This window comes from Lonchura striata, chromosome 1A (genome assembly GCF_050655825.1).
Source record: "Lonchura striata isolate lonStrDom1 chromosome 1A, ASM5065582v1, whole genome shotgun sequence".
Classification (NCBI taxonomy): Eukaryota; Metazoa; Chordata; class Aves; order Passeriformes; family Estrildidae; genus Lonchura; species Lonchura striata.
In genome coordinates, this window is record NC_140741.1 from 10,330,290 (window position 1) to 10,353,286 (window position 22,997).

Consider the following 22,997-nt stretch of genomic DNA (forward strand, 5'->3'; position numbering starts at 1 on the left):
AGGACGAAGTCAAAACTCAGGAAAATTGTCCTGGAACACCTTCCATAAGGATGCTAGAATGGAATTGAAGAAGCAGGCGAGCGGCCACCACGGTCCACTAGCAGTCCTTAGGGTGCGCGCAGAAGCCCGGTGTTCTGCGGCTTCGTTCTTCGCCCTCGTACAAGCTACCGCTCTGTCCGGCTCCCGGAGCAGGAGAAGCGGCTGCTTCGCGCACACAACAGCGGAGCGGCAGCCGTACGCTCCGAAGCGCTGCTTCTGCCGAAAGTCGCCGGCCACCGGCGCTTGGCTTCGGCAGCAGCCGAGAGCCGTAGTGTGCGTCTGCACTAAACTGCATCATAGCGAAAAGCTTTGGCAGTGTGTCTCGCAGGGAGATAGCTTAGGAGCGCAGCGCACTTATGCCTCCGTTGTCCAGAAACACGATTTTACTGCACACTCCAAAACAGTGCTCTGTTTAGGGCAATATATAAGCTGCTTTCTGACAGCCGTGATCTTTCGATTACTCTTGCCCAGCTCGTTGTTTTAACGTGCACATGCCGTCCTGGCATTCAGTGCACAGTGAAAGCAATCGCAAAAGTCCAGCAGCTGCTGACTCCCAGACACAAGGCGCTGGCTATGTTCTTGCTTCTTGACACCTCAACGCAGTCCTTCATTTCTGCAGTTGCCATCGAGTTCTCTGCATCTCGAGCCTTCGGGGACGAGCACGAAATTCCCAGGAGCGGCTGCATCAGAACGAAGTCAAAAACCAGGAAAGTTTCTCGGAACACTTTCAATAAAGCATGCCAGCCGTGCATTGAAAAGGCAGGGAGCTTTAGTCACCGTCCTCTAGCAGTCGCAAGGCTGTGCACACAAATTCGTCTCGCTGCGGCTTCGTTCTTCGCCCTCGTACAAGCTACCGCTCTGTCCGGCTCCCGGAGCAGGAGAAGCGGCTGCTTCGCGCACACAACAGCGGAGCGGCAGCCGTACGCTACGAAGCGCTGCTTCAGCCGAAAGACGCCGGCCACCGGCGCTTGGCTTCGGACAGCTCCGGAGAGCCCTAGTGTGCGTCTGCACTAGACTGCATCATAGCGAAAAGCTTTGGCAGTGTGTCTCGCAGGGAGATAGCTTAGGAGCGCAGCGCACTTATGCCTCCCTTGTCCAGAAACACGATTTTACTGCACACTCCAAAACAGTGCTCTTTTTAGGGCAATATATAAGCTGCTTTCTGACAGCCGTGATCTTTCGATTACTCTTGCCCAGCTCGTTGTTTTAACGTGCACATGCCGTCCTGGCATTGAGTGCACAGTGAAAGCAATCGCAAAAGTCCAGCAGCTGCTGACTCCCAAACACAAGGCGCTGGCTATGTTCTTGCTTCTTGACACCTCAACGCAGTCCTTCATTTCTGCAGTTGCCATCGAATTCTCTGCACTCGGTGCCTCAGAGGACGAGCACGAGTTTCCCAGGAAGGGCTGCATCAGGACGAATTCAAAACTCAGGAAAATTGTTCTGAAACACCTTCCATAAGGATGCTAGAATGGAATTGAAGAAGCAGGCGAGCGGCCACCACGGTCCACTAGCAGTCCTTAGGGTGCGCGCAGAAGCCGGGTGTTCTGCGGCTTCGTTCTTCGCCCTCGTACAAGCTACCGCTCTCTCCGGCTCCCGGAGCAGGAGAAGCGGCTGCTTCGCGCACACAACAGCGGAGCGGCAGCCGTACGCTCCGAAGCGCTGCTTCTGCCGAAAGTCGCCGGCCACCGGCGCTTGGCTTCGGACAGTAGCCGAGAGCCGTAGTGTGCGTCTGCACTAAACTGCATCATAGCGAAAAGCTTTAGCAGTGTGTCTCGCAGGGAGATAGCTTAGGAGCGCAGCGCACTTATGCCTCCCTTGTCCAGAAACACGATTTTACTGCACACTCCAAAAACACTGCTCTTTCCAGGGCAAGATGCCAGATGCTCTTTGATGGCCGTGCTCCCTTCCTGCTCTTGCCCAGCTCGTTGTTTTAACGTGCACATGCCGTCCTGGCATTGAGTGCACAGTGAAAGCAATCGCAAAAGTCCAGCAGCTGCTGACTCCCAAACACAAAGGCTCTTGTCTACGTTCTTGCTTCTCGACACTTCAACGGAGTCCTTCATTTCTGCAGCTGCCATCGAGTTCTCTGCATCTCGAGCCTTCGGGGACGAGCACGAAATTCCCAGGAGCGGCTGCATCAGAACGAAGTCAAAAACCAGGAAAGTTTCTCGGAACACTTTCAATAAAGCATGCCAGCAGTGCATTGAAAAGGCAGGGAGCTTTAGTCACCGTCCTCTAGCATTGCCAAGGCTGTGCACACAATGTCGTCTCCCTGCGGCTTCGTTCTTCGCCCTCGTACAAGCTACCGCTCTGTCCGGCTCCCGGAGCAGGAGAAGCGGCTGCTTCGCGCACACAACAGCGGAGCGGCAGCCGTACGCTCCGAAGCGCTGCTTCCGCCGAAAGACGCCGGCCACCGGCGCTTGGCTTCGGACAGCTCCGGAGAGCCCTAGTGTGCGTCTGCACTAGACTGCATCCTAGCGAAAAGCTTTGGCAGTGTGTCTCGCAGGGAGATAGCTTAGGAGCGCAGCGCACTTATGCCTCCCTTGTCCAGAAACACGATTTTACTGCACACTCCAAAACAGTGCTCTTTTTAGGGCAATATATAAGCTGCTTTCTGACAGCCGTGATCTTTCGATTACTCTTGCCCAGCTCGTTGTTTTAACGTGCACATGCCGTCCTGGCATTGAGTGCACAGTGAAAGCAATCGCAAAAGTCCAGCAGCTGCTGACTCCCAAACACAAGGCGCTGGCTATGTTCTTCCTTCTTGACACCTCAACGCAGTCCTTCATTTCTGCAGTTGCCATCGAATTCTCTGCACTCGGTGCCTCAGAGGACGAGCACGAGTTTCCCAGGAAGGGCTGCATCAGGACTCATTCAAAACTCAGGAAAATTGTCCTGGAACACCTTCCATAAGGATGCTAGAATGGAATTGAAGAAGCAGGCGAGCGGCCACCACGGTCCACTAGCAGTCCTTAGGGTGCGCGCAGAAGCCGGGTGTTCTGCGGCTTCGTTCTTCGCCCTCGTACAAGCTACCGCTCTGTCCGGCTCCCGGAGCAGGAGAAGCGGCTGCTTCGCGCACACAACAGCGGAGCGGCAGCCGTACGCTCCGAAGCGCTGCTTCTGCCGAAAGTCGCCGGCCACCGGCGCTTGGCTTCGGACAGTAGCCGAGAGCCGTAGTGTGCGTCTGCACTAAACTGCATCATAGCGAAAAGCTTTAGCAGTGTGTCTCGCAGGGAGATAGCTTAGGAGCGCAGCGCACTTATGCCTCCCTTGTCCAGAAACACGATTTTACTGCACACTCCAAAAACACTGCTCTTTCCAGGGCAAGATGCCAGATGCTCTTTGATGGCCGTGCTCCCTTCCTGCTCTTGCCCAGCTCGTTGTTTTAACGTGCACATGCCGTCCTGGCATTGAGTGCACAGTGAAAGCAATCGCAAAAGTCCAGCAGCTGCTGACTCCCAAACACAAAGGCTCTTGTCTACGTTCTTGCTTCTCGACACTTCAACGGAGTCCTTCATTTCTGCAGCTGCCATCGAGTTCTCTGCATCTCGAGCCTTCGGGGACGAGCACGAAATTCCCAGGAGCGGCTGCATCAGAACGAAGTCAAAAACCAGGAAAGTTTCTCGGAACACTTTCAATAAAGCATGCCAGCAGTGCATTGAAAAGGCAGGGAGCTTTAGTCACCGTCCTCTAGCATTGCCAAGGCTGTGCACACAATGTCGTCTCCCTGCGGCTTCGTTCTTCGCCCTCGTACAAGCTACCGCTCTGTCCGGCTCCCGGAGCAGGAGAAGCGGCTGCTTCGCGCACACAACAGCGGAGCGGCAGCCGTACGCTCCGAAGCGCTGCTTCCGCCGAAAGACGCCGGCCACCGGCGCTTGGCTTCGGACAGCTCCGGAGAGCCCTAGTGTGCGTCTGCACTAGACTGCATCCTAGCGAAAAGCTTTGGCAGTGTGTCTCGCAGGGAGATAGCTTAGGAGCGCAGCGCACTTATGCCTCCCTTGTCCAGAAACACGATTTTACTGCACACTCCAAAACAGTGCTCTTTTTAGGGCAATATATAAGCTGCTTTCTGACAGCCGTGATCTTTCGATTACTCTTGCCCAGCTCGTTGTTTTAACGTGCACGTGCCGTCCTGGCATTGAGTGCACAGTGAAAGCAATCGCAAAAGTCCAGCAGCTGCTGACTCCCAAACACAAGGCGCTGGATATATGCTTGCTTCTCGACTACTCAACGCAGTCCTTCATTTCTGCAGTTGCCATCGAATTCTCTGCACTCGGTGCCTCAGCGGACGAGCACGAGTTTCCCAGGAAGGGCTGCATCAGGACGAAGTCAAAACTCAGGAAAATTGTCCTGGAACACCTTCCATAAGGATGCTAGAATGGAATTGAAGAAGCAGGCGAGTGGCCACCACGGTCCACTAGCAGTCCTTAGGGTGCGCGCAGAAGCCCGGTGTTCTGCGGCTTCGTTCTTCGCCCTCGTACAAGCTACCGCTCTGTCCGGCTCCCGGAGCAGGAGAAGCGGCTGCTTCGCGCACACAACAGCGGAGCGGCAGCCGTACGCTACGAAGCGCTGCTTCAGCCGAAAGACGCCGGCCACCGGCGCTTGGCTTCGGACAGCTCCGGAGAGCCGTAGTGTGCGTCTGCACTAGACTGCATCATAGCGAAAAGCTTTGGCAGTGTGTCTCGCAGGGAGATAGCTTAGGAGCGCAGCGCACTTATGCCTCCCTTGTCCAGAAACACGATTTTACTGCACACTCCAAAACAGTGCTCTTTTTTCGGGCAATATATAAGCTGCTTTCTGACAGCCGTGATCTTTCGATTACTCTTGCCCAGCTCGTTGTTTTAACGTGCACGTGCCGTCCTGGCATTGAGTGCACAGTGAAAGCAATCGCAAAAGTCCAGCAGCTGCTGACTCCCAAACACAAGGCGCTGGATATATGCTTGCTTCTCGACTACTCAACGCAGTCCTTCATTTCTGCAGTTGCCATCGAATTCTCTGCACTCGGTGCCTCAGAGGACGAGCACGAGTTTCCCAGGAAGGGCTGCATCAGGACTCATTCAAAACTCAGGAAAATTGTCCTGGAACACCTTCCATAAGGATGCTAGAATGGAATTGAAGAAGCAGGCGAGCGGCCACCACGGTCCACTAGCAGTCCTTAGGGTGCGCGCAGAAGCCGGGTGTTCTGCGGCTTCGTTCTTCGCCCTCGTACAAGCTACCGCTCTCTCCGGCTCCCGGAGCAGGAGAAGCGGCTGTTTCGCGCACACAACAGCGGAGCTGCAGCCGTACGCTCCGAAGCGCTGCTTCCGCCGAAAGACGCCGGCCACCGGCGCTTGGCTTCGGACAGTAGCCGAGAGCCGTAGTGTGCGTCTGCACTAAACTGCATCATAGCGAAAAGCTTTGGCAGTGTGTCTCGCAGGGAGATAGCTTAGGAGCGCAGCGCACTTATGCCTCCCTTGTCCAGAAACACGATTTTACTGCACACTCCAAAACAGTGCTCTTTTTAGGGCAATATATAAGCTGCTTTCTGACAGCCGTGATCTTTCGATTACTCTTGCCCAGCTCGTTGTTTTAACGTGCACATGCCGTCCTGGCATTGAGTGCACAGTGAAAGCAATCGCAAAAGTCCAGCAGCTGCTGACTCCCAAACACAAGGCGCTGGCTATGTTCTTCCTTCTTGACACCTCAACGCAGTCCTTCATTTCTGCAGTTGCCATCGAATTCTCTGCACTCGGTGCCTCAGAGGACGAGCACGAGTTTCCCAGGAAGGGCTGCATCAGGACTCATTCAAAACTCAGGAAAATTGTCCTGGAACACCTTCCATAAGGATGCTAGAATGGAATTGAAGAAGCAGGCGAGCGGCCACCACGGTCCACTAGCAGTCCTTAGGGTGCGCGCAGAAGCCGGGTGTTCTGCGGCTTCGTTCTTCGCCCTCGTACAAGCTACCGCTCTCTCCGGCTCCCGGAGCAGGAGAAGCGGCTGCTTCGCGCACACAACAGCGGAGCGGCAGCCGTACGCTCCGAAGCGCTGCTTCTGCCGAAAGTCGCCGGCCACCGGCGCTTGGCTTCGGACAGTAGCCGAGAGCCGTAGTGTGCGTCTGCACTAAACTGCATCATAGCGAAAAGCTTTAGCAGTGTGTCTCGCAGGGAGATAGCTTAGGAGCGCAGCGCACTTATGCCTCCCTTGTCCAGAAACACGATTTTACTGCACACTCCAAAAACACTGCTCTTTCCAGGGCAAGATGCCAGATGCTCTTTGATGGCCGTGCTCCCTTCCTGCTCTTGCCCAGCTCGTTGTTTTAACGTGCACATGCCGTCCTGGCATTGAGTGCACAGTGAAAGCAATCGCAAAAGTCCAGCAGCTGCTGACTCCCAAACACAAAGGCTCTTGTCTACGTTCTTGCTTCTCGACACTTCAACGGAGTCCTTCATTTCTGCAGCTGCCATCGAGTTCTCTGCATCTCGAGCCTTCGGGGACGAGCACGAAATTCCCAGGAGCGGCTGCATCAGAACGAAGTCAAAAACCAGGAAAGTTTCTCGGAACACTTTCAATAAAGCATGCCAGCAGTGCATTGAAAAGGCAGGGAGCTTTAGTCACCGTCCTCTAGCATTGCCAAGGCTGTGCACACAATGTCGTCTCCCTGCGGCTTCGTTCTTCGCCCTCGTACAAGCTACCGCTCTGTCCGGCTCCCGGAGCAGGAGAAGCGGCTGCTTCGCGCACACAACAGCGGAGCGGCAGCCGTACGCTACGAAGCGCTGCTTCCGCCGAAAGACGCCGGCCACCGGCGCTTGGCTTCGGACAGCTCCGGAGAGCCGTAGTGTGCGTCTGCACTAGACTGCATCCTAGCGAAAAGCTTTGGCAGTGTGTCTCGCAGGGAGATAGCTTAGGAGCGCAGCGCACTTATGCCTCCCTTGTCCAGAAACACGATTTTACTGCACACTCCAAAACAGTGCTCTTTTTAGGGCAATATATAAGCTGCTTTCTGACAGCCGTGATCTTTCGATTACTCTTGCCCAGCTCGTTGTTTTAACGTGCACGTGCCGTCCTGGCATTGAGTGCACAGTGAAAGCAATCGCAAAAGTCCAGCAGCTGCTGACTCCCAAACACAAGGCGCTGGATATATGCTTGCTTCTCGACTACTCAACGCAGTCCTTCATTTCTGCAGTTGCCATCGAATTCTCTGCACTCGGTGCCTCAGAGGACGAGCACGAGTTTCCCAGGAAGGGCTGCATCAGGACGAATTCAAAACTCAGGAAAATTGTTCTGAAACACCTTCCATAAGGATGCTAGAATGGAATTGAAGAAGCAGGCGAGCGGCCACCACGGTCCACTAGCAGTCCTTAGGGTGCGCGCAGAAGCCGGGTGTTCTGCGGCTTCGTTCTTCGCCCTCGTACAAGCTACCGCTCTGTCCGGCTCCCGGAACAGGAGAAGCGGCTGCTTCGCGCACACAACAGCGGAGCGGCAGCCGTACGCTCCGAAGCGCAGCTTCTGCCGAAAGTCGCCGGCCACCGGCGCTTGGCTTCGGACAGTAGCCGAGAGCCGTAGTGTGCGTCTGCACTAAACTGCATCATAGCGAAAAGCTTTGGCAGTGTGTCTCGCAGGGAGATAGCTTAGGAGCGCAGCGCACTTATGCCTCCCTTGTCCAGAAACACGATTTTACTGCACACTCCAAAACAGTGCTCTGTTTAGGGCAATATATAAGCTGCTTTCTGACAGCCGTGATCTTTCGATTACTCTTGCCCAGCTCGTTGTTTTAACGTGCACATGCCGTCCTGGCATTCAGTGCACAGTGAAAGCAATCGCAAAAGTCCAGCAGCTGCTGACTCCCAGACACAAGGCGCTGGCTATGTTCTTGCTTCTTGACACCTCAACGCAGTCCTTCATTTCTGCAGTTGCCATCGAGTTCTCTGCATCTCGAGCCTTCGGGGACGAGCACGAAATTCCCAGGAGCGGCTGCATCAGAACGAAGTCAAAAACCAGGAAAGTTTCTCGGAACACTTTCAATAAAGCATGCCAGCAGTGCATTGAAAAGGCAGGGAGCTTTAGTCACCGTCCTCTAGCATTGCCAAGGCTGTGCACACAATGTCGTCTCCCTGCGGCTTCGTTCTTCGCCCTCGTACAAGCTACCGCTCTGTCCGGCTCCCGGAGCAGGAGAAGCGGCTGCTTCGCGCACACAACAGCGGAGCGGCAGCCGTACGCTACGAAGCGCTGCTTCAGCCGAAAGACGCCGGCCACCGGCGCTTGGCTTCGGACAGCTCCGGAGAGCCCTAGTGTGCGTCTGCACTAGACTGCATCATAGCGAAAAGCTTTGGCAGTGTGTCTCGCAGGGAGATAGCTTAGGAGCGCAGCGCACTTATGCCTCCCTTGTCCAGAAACACGATTTTACTGCACACTCCAAATCAGTGCTCTTTTTAGGGCAATATATAAGCTGCTTTCTGACAGCCGTGATCTTTCGATTACTCTTGCCCAGCTCGTTGTTTTAACGTGCACATGCCGTCCTGGCATTGAGTGCACAGTGAAAGCAATCGCAAAAGTCCAGCAGCTGCTGACTCCCAAACACAAGGCGCTGGCTATGTTCTTCCTTCTTGACACCTCAACGCAGTCCTTCATTTCTGCAGTTGCCATCGAATTCTCTGCACTCGGTGCCTCAGAGGACGAGCACGAGTTTCCCAGGAAGGGCTGCATCAGGACGAATTCAAAACTCAGGAAAATTGTTCTGAAACACCTTCCATAAGGATGCTAGAATGGAATTGAAGAAGCAGGCGAGCGGCCACCACGGTCCACTAGCAGTCCTTAGGGTGCGCGCAGAAGCCGGGTGTTCTGCGGCTTCGTTCTTCGCCCTCATACAAGCTACCGCTCTCTCCGGCTCCCGGAGCAGGAGAAGCGGCTGCTTCGCGCACACAACAGCGGAGCGGCAGCCGTACGCTCCGAAGCGCAGCTTCTGCCGAAAGTCGCCGGCCACCGGCGCTTGGCTTCGGACAGTAGCCGAGAGCCGTAGTGTGCGTCTGCACTAAACTGCATCATAGCGAAAAGCTTTAGCAGTGTGTCTCGCAGGGAGATAGCTTAGGAGCGCAGCGCACTTATGCCTCCCTTGTCCAGAAACACGATTTTACTGCACACTCCAAAAACACTGCTCTTTCCAGGGCAAGATGCCAGATGCTCTTTGATGGCCGTGCTCCCTTCCTGCTCTTGCCCAGCTCGTTGTTTTAACGTGCACATGCCGTCCTGGCATTGAGTGCACAGTGAAAGCAATCGCAAAAGTCCAGCAGCTGCTGACTCCCAAACACAAAGGCTCTTGTCTACGTTCTTGCTTCTCGACACTTCAACGGAGTCCTTCATTTCTGCAGCTGCCATCGAGTTCTCTGCATCTCGAGCCTTCGGGGACGAGCACGAAATTCCCAGGAGCGGCTGCATCAGAACGAAGTCAAAAACCAGGAAAGTTTCTCGGAACACTTTCAATAAAGCATGCCAGCAGTGCATTGAAAAGGCAGGGAGCTTTAGTCACCGTCCTCTAGCATTGCCAAGGCTGTGCACACAATGTCGTCTCCCTGCGGCTTCGTTCTTCGCCCTCGTACAAGCTACCGCTCTGTCCGGCTCCCGGAGCAGGAGAAGCGGCTGCTTCGCGCACACAACAGCGGAGCGGCAGCCGTACGCTCCGAAGCGCTGCTTCCGCCGAAAGACGCCGGCCACCGGCGCTTGGCTTCGGACAGCTCCGGAGAGCCGTAGTGTGCGTCTGCACTAGACTGCATCCTAGCGAAAAGCTTTGGCAGTGTGTCTCGCAGGGAGATAGCTTAGGAGCGCAGCGCACTTATGCCTCCCTTGTCCAGAAACACGATTTTACTGCACACTCCAAAACAGTGCTTTTTTAGGGCAATATATAAGCTGCTTTCTGACAGCCGTGATCTTTCGATTACTCTTGCCCAGCTCGTTGTTTTAACGTGCACGTGCCGTCCTGGCATTGAGTGCACAGTGAAAGCAATCACAAAAGTCCAGCAGCTGCTGACTCCCAAACACAAGGCGCTGGATATATGCTTGCTTCTCGACTACTCAACGCAGTCCTTCATTTCTGCAGTTGCCATCGAATTCTCTGCACTCGGTGCCTCAGCGGACGAGCACGAGTTTCCCAGGAAGGGCTGCATCAGGACGAAGTCAAAACTCAGGAAAATTGTCCTGGAACACCTTCCATAAGGATGCTAGAATGGAATTGAAGAAGCAGGCGAGCGGCCACCACGGTCCACTAGCAGTCCTTAGGGTGCGCGCAGAAGCCCGGTGTTCTGCGGCTTCGTTCTTCGCCCTCGTACAAGCTACCGCTCTGTCCGGCTCCCGGAGCAGGAGAAGCGGCTGCTTCGCGCACACAACAGCGGAGCGGCAGCCGTACGCTACGAAGCGCTGCTTCAGCCGAAAGACGCCGGCCACCGGCGCTTGGCTTCGGACAGCTCCGGAGAGCCGTAGTGTGCGTCTGCACTAGACTGCATCATAGCGAAAAGCTTTGGCAGTGTGTCTCGCAGGGAGATAGCTTAGGAGCGCAGCGCACTTATGCCTCCCTTGTCCAGAAACACGATTTTACTGCACACTCCAAAACAGTGCTCTTTTTTCGGGCAATATATAAGCTGCTTTCTGACAGCCGTGATCTTTCGATTACTCTTGCCCAGCTCGTTGTTTTAACGTGCACGTGCCGTCCTGGCATTGAGTGCACAGTGAAAGCAATCGCAAAAGTCCAGCAGCTGCTGACTCCCAAACACAAGGCGCTGGATATATGCTTGCTTCTCGACTACTCAACGCAGTCCTTCATTTCTGCAGTTGCCATCGAATTCTCTGCACTCGGTGCCTCAGAGGACGAGCACGAGTTTCCCAGGAAGGGCTGCATCAGGACTCATTCAAAACTCAGGAAAATTGTCCTGGAACACCTTCCATAAGGATGCTAGAATGGAATTGAAGAAGCAGGCGAGCGGCCACCACGGTCCACTAGCAGTCCTTAGGGTGCGCGCAGAAGCCGGGTGTTCTGCGGCTTCGTTCTTCGCCCTCGTACAAGCTACCGCTCTCTCCGGCTCCCGGAGCAGGAGAAGCGGCTGTTTCGCGCACACAACAGCGGAGCTGCAGCCGTACGCTCCGAAGCGCTGCTTCCGCCGAAAGACGCCGGCCACCGGCGCTTGGCTTCGGACAGTAGCCGAGAGCCGTAGTGTGCGTCTGCACTAAACTGCATCATAGCGAAAAGCTTTGGCAGTGTGTCTCGCAGGGAGATAGCTTAGGAGCGCAGCGCACTTATGCCTCCCTTGTCCAGAAACACGATTTTACTGCACACTCCAAAACAGTGCTCTTTTTAGGGCAATATATAAGCTGCTTTCTGACAGCCGTGATCTTTCGATTACTCTTGCCCAGCTCGTTGTTTTAACGTGCACATGCCGTCCTGGCATTGAGTGCACAGTGAAAGCAATCGCAAAAGTCCAGCAGCTGCTGACTCCCAAACACAAGGCGCTGGCTATGTTCTTCCTTCTTGACACCTCAACGCAGTCCTTCATTTCTGCAGTTGCCATCGAATTCTCTGCACTCGGTGCCTCAGAGGACGAGCACGAGTTTCCCAGGAAGGGCTGCATCAGGACTCATTCAAAACTCAGGAAAATTGTCCTGGAACACCTTCCATAAGGATGCTAGAATGGAATTGAAGAAGCAGGCGAGCGGCCACCACGGTCCACTAGCAGTCCTTAGGGTGCGCGCAGAAGCCGGGTGTTCTGCGGCTTCGTTCTTCGCCCTCGTACAAGCTACCGCTCTGTCCGGCTCCCGGAGCAGGAGAAGCGGCTGCTTCGCGCACACAACAGCGGAGCGGCAGCCGTACGCTCCGAAGCGCTGCTTCTGCCGAAAGTCGCCGGCCACCGGCGCTTGGCTTCGGACAGTAGCCGAGAGCCGTAGTGTGCGTCTGCACTAAACTGCATCATAGCGAAAAGCTTTAGCAGTGTGTCTCGCAGGGAGATAGCTTAGGAGCGCAGCGCACTTATGCCTCCCTTGTCCAGAAACACGATTTTACTGCACACTCCAAAAACACTGCTCTTTCCAGGGCAAGATGCCAGATGCTCTTTGATGGCCGTGCTCCCTTCCTGCTCTTGCCCAGCTCGTTGTTTTAACGTGCACATGCCGTCCTGGCATTGAGTGCACAGTGAAAGCAATCGCAAAAGTCCAGCAGCTGCTGACTCCCAAACACAAAGGCTCTTGTCTACGTTCTTGCTTCTCGACACTTCAACGGAGTCCTTCATTTCTGCAGCTGCCATCGAGTTCTCTGCATCTCGAGCCTTCGGGGACGAGCACGAAATTCCCAGGAGCGGCTGCATCAGAACGAAGTCAAAAACCAGGAAAGTTTCTCGGAACACTTTCAATAAAGCATGCCAGCAGTGCATTGAAAAGGCAGGGAGCTTTAGTCACCGTCCTCTAGCATTGCCAAGGCTGTGCACACAATGTCGTCTCCCTGCGGCTTCGTTCTTCGCCCTCGTACAAGCTACCGCTCTGTCCGGCTCCCGGAGCAGGAGAAGCGGCTGCTTCGCGCACACAACAGCGGAGCGGCAGCCGTACGCTACGAAGCGCTGCTTCCGCCGAAAGACGCCGGCCACCGGCGCTTGGCTTCGGACAGCTCCGGAGAGCCGTAGTGTGCGTCTGCACTAGACTGCATCCTAGCGAAAAGCTTTGGCAGTGTGTCTCGCAGGGAGATAGCTTAGGAGCGCAGCGCACTTATGCCTCCCTTGTCCAGAAACACGATTTTACTGCACACTCCAAAACAGTGCTCTTTTTAGGGCAATATATAAGCTGCTTTCTGACAGCCGTGATCTTTCGATTACTCTTGCCCAGCTCGTTGTTTTAACGTGCACGTGCCGTCCTGGCATTGAGTGCACAGTGAAAGCAATCGCAAAAGTCCAGCAGCTGCTGACTCCCAAACACAAGGCGCTGGATATATGCTTGCTTCTCGACTACTCAACGCAGTCCTTCATTTCTGCAGTTGCCATCGAATTCTCTGCACTCGGTGCCTCAGCGGACGAGCACGAGTTTCCCAGGAAGGGCTGCATCAGGACGAAGTCAAAACTCAGGAAAATTGTCCTGGAACACCTTCCATAAGGATGCTAGAATGGAATTGAAGAAGCAGGCGAGCGGCCACCACGGTCCACTAGCAGTCCTTAGGGTGCGCGCAGAAGCCCGGTGTTCTGCGGCTTCGTTCTTCGCCCTCGTACAAGCTACCGCTCTGTCCGGCTCCCGGAGCAGGAGAAGCGGCTGCTTCGCGCACACAACAGCGGAGCGGCAGCCGTACGCTCCGAAGCGCTGCTTCAGCCGAAAGATGCCGGCCACCGGCGCTTGGCTTCGGCAGCAGCCGAGAGCCGTAGTGTGCGTCTGCACTAAACTGCATCCTAGCGAAAAGCTTTGGCAGTGTGTGTCGCAGGGAGATAGCTTAGGAGCGCAGCGCACTTATGCCTCCGTTGTCCAGAAACACGATTTTACTGCACACTCCAAAACAGTGCTCTGTTTAGGGCAATATATAAGCTGCTTTCTGACAGCCGTGATCTTTCGATTACTCTTGCCCAGCTCGTTGTTTTAACGTGCACATGCCGTCCTGGCATTGAGTGCACAGTGAAAGCAATCGCAAAAGTCCAGCAGCTGCTGACTCCCAAACACAAGGCGCTGGCTATGTTCTTGCTTCTTGACACCTCAACGCAGTCCTTCATTTCTGCAGTTGCCATCGAATTCTCTGCACTCGGTGCCTCAGAGGACGAGCACGAGTTTCCCAGGAAGGGCTGCATCAGGACGAATTCAAAACTCAGGAAAATTGTTCTGAAACACCTTCCATAAGGATGCTAGAATGGAATTGAAGAAGCAGGCGAGCGGCCACCACGGTCCACTAGCAGTCCTTAGGGTGCGCGCAGAAGCCGGGTGTTCTGCGGCTTCGTTCTTCGCCCTCGTACAAGCTACCGCTCTGTCCGGCTCCCGGAACAGGAGAAGCGGCTGCTTCGCGCACACAACAGCGGAGCGGCAGCCGTACGCTCCGAAGCGCAGCTTCTGCCGAAAGTCGCCGGCCACCGGCGCTTGGCTTCGGACAGTAGCCGAGAGCCGTAGTGTGCGTCTGCACTAAACTGCATCATAGCGAAAAGCTTTAGCAGTGTGTCTCGCAGGGAGATAGCTTAGGAGCGCAGCGCACTTATGCCTCCCTTGTCCAGAAACACGATTTTACTGCACACTCCAAAAACACTGCTCTTTCCAGGGCAAGATGCCAGATGCTCTTTGATGGCCGTGCTCCCTTCCTGCTCTTGCCCAGCTCGTTGTTTTAACGTGCACATGCCGTCCTGGCATTGAGTGCACAGTGAAAGCAATCGCAAAAGTCCAGCAGCTGCTGACTCCCAAACACAAAGGCTCTTGTCTACGTTCTTGCTTCTCGACACTTCAACGGAGTCCTTCATTTCTGCAGCTGCCATCGAGTTCTCTGCATCTCGAGCCTTCGGGGACGAGCACGAAATTCCCAGGAGCGGCTGCATCAGAACGAAGTCAAAAACCAGGAAAGTTTCTCGGAACACTTTCAATAAAGCATGCCAGCAGTGCATTGAAAAGGCAGGGAGCTTTAGTCACCGTCCTCTAGCATTGCCAAGGCTGTGCACACAATGTCGTCTCCCTGCGGCTTCGTTCTTCGCCCTCGTACAAGCTACCGCTCTGTCCGGCTCCCGGAGCAGGAGAAGCGGCTGCTTCGCGCACACAACAGCGGAGCGGCAGCCGTACGCTCCGAAGCGCTGCTTCCGCCGAAAGACGCCGGCCACCGGCGCTTGGCTTCGGACAGCTCCGGAGAGCCGTAGTGTGCGTCTGCACTAGACTGCATCCTAGCGAAAAGCTTTGGCAGTGTGTCTCGCAGGGAGATAGCTTAGGAGCGCAGCGCACTTATGCCTCCCTTGTCCAGAAACACGATTTTACTGCACACTCCAAAACAGTGCTCTTTTTAGGGCAATATATAAGCTGCTTTCTGACAGCCGTGATCTTTCGATTACTCTTGCCCAGCTCGTTGTTTTAACGTGCACGTGCCGTCCTGGCATTGAGTGCACAGTGAAAGCAATCGCAAAAGTCCAGCAGCTGCTGACTCCCAAACACAAGGCGCTGGATATATGCTTGCTTCTCGACTACTCAACGCAGTCCTTCATTTCTGCAGTTGCCATCGAATTCTCTGCACTCGGTGCCTCAGCGGACGAGCACGAGTTTCCCAGGAAGGGCTGCATCAGGACTCATTCAAAACTCAGGAAAATTGTCCTGGAACACCTTCCATAAGCATGCTAGAATGGAATTGAAGAAGCAGGCGAGCGGCCACCACGGTCCACTAGCAGTCCTTAGGGTGCGCGCAGAAGCCCGGTGTTCTGCGGCTTCGTTCTTCGCCCTCGTACAAGCTACCGCTCTGTCCGGCTCCCGGAGCAGGAGAAGCGGCTGCTTCGCGCACACAACAGCGGAGCGGCAGCCGTACGCTCCGAAGCGCTGCTTCCGCCGAAAGATGCGGGCCACCGGCGCTTGGCTTCGGCAGCAGCCGAGAGCCGTAGTGTGCGTCTGCACTAAACTGCATCATAGCGAAAAGCTTTGGCAGTGTGTCTCGCAGGGAGATAGCTTAGGAGCGCAGCGCACTTATGCCTCCGTTGTCCAGAAACACGATTTTACTGCACACTCCAAAACAGTGCTCTGTTTAGGGCAATATATAAGCTGCTTTCTGACAGCCGTGATCTTTCGATTACTCTTGCCCAGCTCGTTGTTTTAACGTGCACATGCCGTCCTGGCATTCAGTGCACAGTGAAAGCAATCGCAAAAGTCCAGCAGCTGCTGACTCCCAGACACAAGGCGCTGGCTATGTTCTTGCTTCTTGACACCTCAACGCAGTCCTTCATTTCTGCAGTTGCCATCGAGTTCTCTGCATCTCGAGCCTTCGGGGACGAGCACGAAATTCCCAGGAGCGGCTGCATCAGAACGAAGTCAAAAACCAGGAAAGTTTCTCGAAACACTTTCAATAAAGCATGCCAGCCGTGCATTGAAAAGGCAGGGAGCTTTAGTCACCGTCCTCTAGCAGTCGCAAGGCTGTGCACACAAATTCGTCTCGCTGCGGCTTCGTTCTTCGCCCTCGTACAAGCTACCGCTCTGTCCGGCTCCCGGAGCAGGAGAAGCGGCTGCTTCGCGCACACAACAGCGGAGCGGCAGCCGTACGCTACGAAGCGCTGCTTCAGCCGAAAGACGCCGGCCACCGGCGCTTGGCTTCGGACAGCTCCGGAGAGCCCTAGTGTGCGTCTGCACTAGACTGCATCCTAGCGAAAAGCTTTGGCAGTGTGTCTCGCAGGGAGATAGCTTAGGAGCGCAGCGCACTTATGCCTCCCTTGTCCAGAAACACGATTTTACTGCACACTCCAAAACAGTGCTCTTTTTAGGGCAATATATAAGCTGCTTTCTGACAGCCGTGATCTTTCGATTACTCTTGCCCAGCTCGTTGTTTTAACGTGCACATGCCGTCCTGGCATTGAGTGCACAGTGAAAGCAATCGCAAAAGTCCAGCAGCTGCTGACTCCCAAACACAAGGCGCTGGATATATGCTTGCTTCTCGACTACTCAACGCAGTCCTTCATTTCTGCAGTTGCCATCGAATTCTCTGCACTCGGTGCCTCAGCGGACGAGCACGAGTTTCCCAGGAAGGGCTGCATCAGGACGAAGTCAAAACTCAGGAAAATTGTCCTGGAACACCTTCCATAAGGATGCTAGAATGGAATTGAAGAAGCAGGCGAGCGGCCACCACGGTCCACTAGCAGTCCTTAGGGTGCGCGCAGAAGCCCGGTGTTCTGCGGCTTCGTTCTTCGCCCTCGTACAAGCTACCGCTCTGTCCGGCTCCCGGAGCAGGAGAAGCGGCTGCTTCGCGCACACAACAGCGGAGCGGCAGCCGTACGCTACGAAGCGCTGCTTCAGCCGAAAGACGCCGGCCACCGGCGCTTCGCTTCGGACAGCTCCGGAGAGCCCTAGTGTGCGTCTGCACTAGACTGCATCATAGCGAAAAGCTTTGGCAGTGTGTCTCGCAGGGAGATAGCTTAGGAGCGCAGCGCACTTATGCCTCCGTTGTCCAGAAACACGATTTTACTGCACACTCCAAAACAGTGCTCTGTTTAGGGCAATATATAAGCTGCTTTCTGACAGCCGTGATCTTTCGATTACTCTTGCCCAGCTCGTTGTTTTAACGTGCACATGCCGTCCTGGCATTGAGTGCACAGGGAAAGCAATCGCAAAAGTCCAGCAGCTGCTGACTCCCAGACACAAGGCGCTGGCTATGTTCTTGCTTCTTGACACCTCAACGCAGTCCTTCATTTCTGCAGTTGCCATCGAGTTCTCTGCACTCGGTGCCTCAGAGGACGAGCACGAGTTTCCCAGGAAGGGCTGCATCAGGAGGAATTCAAAACTCAGGAAAATTGTCCTGGAACACCTTCCATAAGGATGCTAGAAGGGAATTGAAGAGGAGGGCGAGCGGCCACCACGGTCCACTAGCAGTCCTTAGGGTTCGCGCAGAAGCCGGGTGTTCTGCGGCTTCGTTCTTCGCCCTCGTACAAGCTACCGCTCTGTCCGGCTCCCGGAGCAGGAGAAGCGGCTGTTTCGCGCACACAACAGCGGAGCTGCAGCCGTACGCTCCGAAGCGCTGCTTCCGCCGAAAGACGCCGGCCACCGGCGCTTGGCTTCGGACAGTAGCCGAGAGCCGTAGTGTGCGTCTGCACTAAACTGCATCATAGCGAAAAGCTTTGGCAGTGTGTCTCGCAGGGAGATAGCTTAGGAGCGCAGCGCACTTATGCCTCCCTTGTCCAGAAACACGATTTTACTGCACACTCCAAAAACACTGCTCTTTCCAGGGCAAGATGCCAGATGCTCTTTGATGGCCGTGCTCCCTTCCTGCTCTTGCCCAGCTCGTTGTTTTAACGTGCACATGCCGTCCTGGCATTGAGTGCACAGTGAAAGCAATCGCAAAAGTCCAGCAGCTGCTGACTCCCAAACACAAAGGCTCTTGTCTACGTTCTTGCTTCTCGACACTTCAACGGAGTCCTTCATTTCTGCAGCTGCCATCGAGTTCTCTGCATCTCGAGCCTTCGGGGACGAGCACGAAATTCCCAGGAGCGGCTGCATCAGAACGAAGTCAAAAACCAGGAAAGTTTCTCGGAACACTTTCAATAAAGCATGCCAGCAGTGCATTGAAAAGGCAGGGAGCTTTAGTCACCGTCCTCTAGCATTGCCAAGGCTGTGCACACAATGTCGTCTCCCTGCGGCTTCGTTCTTCGCCCTCGTACAAGCTACCGCTCTGTCCGGCTCCCGGAGCAGGAGAAGCGGCTGCTTCGCGCACACAACAGCGGAGCGGCAGCCGTACGCTACGAAGCGCTGCTTCCGCCGAAAGACGCCGGCCACCGGCGCTTGGCTTCGGACAGCTCCGGAGAGCCGTAGTGTGCGTCTGCACTAGACTGCATCCTAGCGAAAAGCTTTGGCAGTGTGTCTCGCAGGGAGATAGCTTAGGAGCGCAGCGCACTTATGCCTCCCTTGTCCAGAAACACGATTTTACTGCACACTCCAAAACAGTGCTCTTTTTAGGGCAATATATAAGCTGCTTTCTGACAGCCGTGATCTTTCGATTACTCTTGCCCAGCTCGTTGTTTTAACGTGCACGTGCCGTCCTGGCATTGAGTGCACAGTGAAAGCAATCGCAAAAGTCCAGCAGCTGCTGACTCCCAAACACAAGGCGCTGGATATATGCTTGCTTCTCGACTACTCAACGCAGTCCTTCATTTCTGCAGTTGCCATCGAATTCTCTGCACTCGGTGCCTCAGCGGACGAGCACGAGTTTCCCAGGAAGGGCTGCATCAGGACGAAGTCAAAACTCAGGAAAATTGTCCTGGAACACCTTCCATAAGGATGCTAGAATGGAATTGAAGAAGCAGGCGAGCGGCCACCACGGTCCACTAGCAGTCCTTAGGGTGCGCGCAGAAGCCCGGTGTTCTGCGGCTTCGTTCTTCGCCCTCGTACAAGCTACCGCTCTGTCCGGCTCCCGGAGCAGGAGAAGCGGCTGCTTCGCGCACACAACAGCGGAGCGGCAGCCGTACGCTCCGAAGCGCTGCTTCAGCCGAAAGATGCCGGCCACCGGCGCTTGGCTTCGGCAGCAGCCGAGAGCCGTAGTGTGCGTCTGCACTAAACTGCATCCTAGCGAAAAGCTTTGGCAGTGTGTGTCGCAGGGAGATAGCTTAGGAGCGCAGCGCACTTATGCCTCCGTTGTCCAGAAACACGATTTTACTGCACACTCCAAAACAGTGCTCTGTTTAGGGCAATATATAAGCTGCTTTCTGACAGCCGTGATCTTTCGATTACTCTTGCCCAGCTCGTTGTTTTAACGTGCACATGCCGTCCTGGCATTGAGTGCACAGTGAAAGCAATCGCAAAAGTCCAGCAGCTGCTGACTCCCAAACACAAGGCGCTGGCTATGTTCTTGCTTCTTGACACCTCAACGCAGTCCTTCATTTCTGCAGTTGCCATCGAATTCTCTGCACTCGGTGCCTCAGAGGACGAGCACGAGTTTCCCAGGAAGGGCTGCATCAGGACGAATTCAAAACTCAGGAAAATTGTTCTGAAACACCTTCCATAAGGATGCTAGAATGGAATTGAAGAAGCAGGCGAGCGGCCACCACGGTCCACTAGCAGTCCTTAGGGTGCGCGCAGAAGCCGGGTGTTCTGCGGCTTCGTTCTTCGCCCTCGTACAAGCTACCGCTCTGTCCGGCTCCCGGAACAGGAGAAGCGGCTGCTTCGCGCACACAACAGCGGAGCGGCAGCCGTACGCTCCGAAGCGCTGCTTCTGCCGAAAGTCGCCGGCCACCGGCGCTTGGCTTCGGACAGTAGCCGAGAGCCGTAGTGTGCGTCTGCACTAAACTGCATCATAGCGAAAAGCTTTAGCAGTGTGTCTCGCAGGGAGATAGCTTAGGAGCGCAGCGCACTTATGCCTCCCTTGTCCAGAAACACGATTTTACTGCACACTCCAAAAACACTGCTCTTTCCAGGGCAAGATGCCAGATGCTCTTTGATGGCCGTGCTCCCTTCCTGCTCTTGCCCAGCTCGTTGTTTTAACGTGCACATGCCGTCCTGGCATTGTTTGCACAGTGAAAGCAATCGCAAAAGTCCAGCAGCTGCTGACTCCCAAACACAAAGGCTCTTGTCTACGTTCTTGCTTCTCGACACTTCAACGGAGTCCTTCATTTCTGCAGCTGCCATCGAGTTCTCTGCATCTCGAGCCTTCGGGGACGAGCACGAAATTCCCAGGAGCGGCTGCATCAGAACGAAGTCAAAAACCAGGAAAGTTTCTCGGAACACTTTCAATAAAGCATGCCAGCAGTGCATTGAAAAGGCAGGGAGCTTTAGTCACCGTCCTCTAGCATTGCCAAGGCTGTGCACACAATGTCGTCTCCCTGCGGCTTCGTTCTTCGCCCTCGTACAAGCTACCGCTCTGTCCGGCTCCCGGAGCAGGAGAAGCGGCTGCTTCGCGCACACAACAGCGGAGCGGCAGCCGTACGCTCCGAAGCGCTGCTTCCGCCGAAAGACGCCGGCCACCGGCGCTTGGCTTCGGACAGCTCCGGAGAGCCGTAGTGTGCGTCTGCACTAGACTGCATCCTAGCGAAAAGCTTTGGCAGTGTGTCTCGCAGGGAGATAGCTTAGGAGCGCAGCGCACTTATGCCTCCCTTGTCCAGAAACACGATTTTACTGCACACTCCAAAACAGTGCTCTTTTTAGGGCAATATATAAGCTGCTTTCTGACAGCCGTGATCTTTCGATTACTCTTGCCCAGCTCGTTGTTTTAACGTGCACGTGCCGTCCTGGCATTGAGTGCACAGTGAAAGCAATCGCAAAAGTCCAGCAGCTGCTGACTCCCAAACACAAGGCGCTGGATATATGCTTGCTTCTCGACTACTCAACGCAGTCCTTCATTTCTGCAGTTGCCATCGAATTCTCTGCACTCGGTGCCTCAGCGGACGAGCACGAGTTTCCCAGGAAGGGCTGCATCAGGACTCATTCAAAACTCAGGAAAATTGTCCTGGAACACCTTCCATAAGCATGCTAGAATGGAATTGAAGAAGCAGGCGAGCGGCCACCACGGTCCACTAGCAGTCCTTAGGGTGCGCGCAGAAGCCCGGTGTTCTGCGGCTTCGTTCTTCGCCCTCGTACAAGCTACCGCTCTGTCCGGCTCCCGGAGCAGGAGAAGCGGCTGCTTCGCGCACACAACAGCGGAGCGGCAGCCGTACGCTCCGAAGCGCTGCTTCCGCCGAAAGATGCGGGCCACCGGCGCTTGGCTTCGGCAGCAGCCGAGAGCCGTAGTGTGCGTCTGCACTAAACTGCATCATAGCGAAAAGCTTTGGCAGTGTGTCTCGCAGGGAGATAGCTTAGGAGCGCAGCGCACTTATGCCTCCGTTGTCCAGAAACACGATTTTACTGCACACTCCAAAACAGTGCTCTGTTTAGGGCAATATATAAGCTGCTTTCTGACAGCCGTGATCTTTCGATTACTCTTGCCCAGCTCGTTGTTTTAACGTGCACATGCCGTCCTGGCATTCAGTGCACAGTGAAAGCAATCGCAAAAGTCCAGCAGCTGCTGACTCCCAGACACAAGGCGCTGGCTATGTTCTTGCTTCTTGACACCTCAACGCAGTCCTTCATTTCTGCAGTTGCCATCGAGTTCTCTGCATCTCGAGCCTTCGGGGACGAGCACGAAATTCCCAGGAGCGGCTGCATCAGAACGAAGTCAAAAACCAGGAAAGTTTCTCGAAACACTTTCAATAAAGCATGCCAGCCGTGCATTGAAAAGGCAGGGAGCTTTAGTCACCGTCCTCTAGCAGTCGCAAGGCTGTGCACACAAATTCGTCTCGCTGCGGCTTCGTTCTTCGCCCTCGTACAAGCTACCGCTCTGTCCGGCTCCCGGAGCAGGAGAAGCGGCTGCTTCGCGCACACAACAGCGGAGCGGCAGCCGTACGCTACGAAGCGCTGCTTCAGCCGAAAGACGCCGGCCACCGGCGCTTGGCTTCGGACAGCTCCGGAGAGCCCTAGTGTGCGTCTGCACTAGACTGCATCCTAGCGAAAAGCTTTGGCAGTGTGTCTCGCAGGGAGATAGCTTAGGAGCGCAGCGCACTTATGCCTCCCTTGTCCAGAAACACGATTTTACTGCACACTCCAAAACAGTGCTCTTTTTAGGGCAATATATAAGCTGCTTTCTGACAGCCGTGATCTTTCGATTACTCTTGCCCAGCTCGTTGTTTTAACGTGCACATGCCGTCCTGGCATTGAGTGCACAGTGAAAGCAATCGCAAAAGTCCAGCAGCTGCTGACTCCCAAACACAAGGCGCTGGATATATGCTTGCTTCTCGACTACTCAACGCAGTCCTTCATTTCTGCAGTTGCCATCGAATTCTCTGCACTCGGTGCCTCAGCGGACGAGCACGAGTTTCCCAGGAAGGGCTGCATCAGGACGAAGTCAAAACTCAGGAAAATTGTCCTGGAACACCTTCCATAAGGATGCTAGAATGGAATTGAAGAAGCAGGCGAGCGGCCACCACGGTCCACTAGCAGTCCTTAGGGTGCGCGCAGAAGCCCGGTGTTCTGCGGCTTCGTTCTTCGCCCTCGTACAAGCTACCGCTCTGTCCGGCTCCCGGAGCAGGAGAAGCGGCTGCTTCGCGCACACAACAGCGGAGCGGCAGCCGTACGCTACGAAGCGCTGCTTCAGCCGAAAGACGCCGGCCACCGGCGCTTCGCTTCGGACAGCTCCGGAGAGCCCTAGTGTGCGTCTGCACTAGACTGCATCATAGCGAAAAGCTTTGGCAGTGTGTCTCGCAGGGAGATAGCTTAGGAGCGCAGCGCACTTATGCCTCCGTTGTCCAGAAACACGATTTTACTGCACACTCCAAAACAGTGCTCTGTTTAGGGCA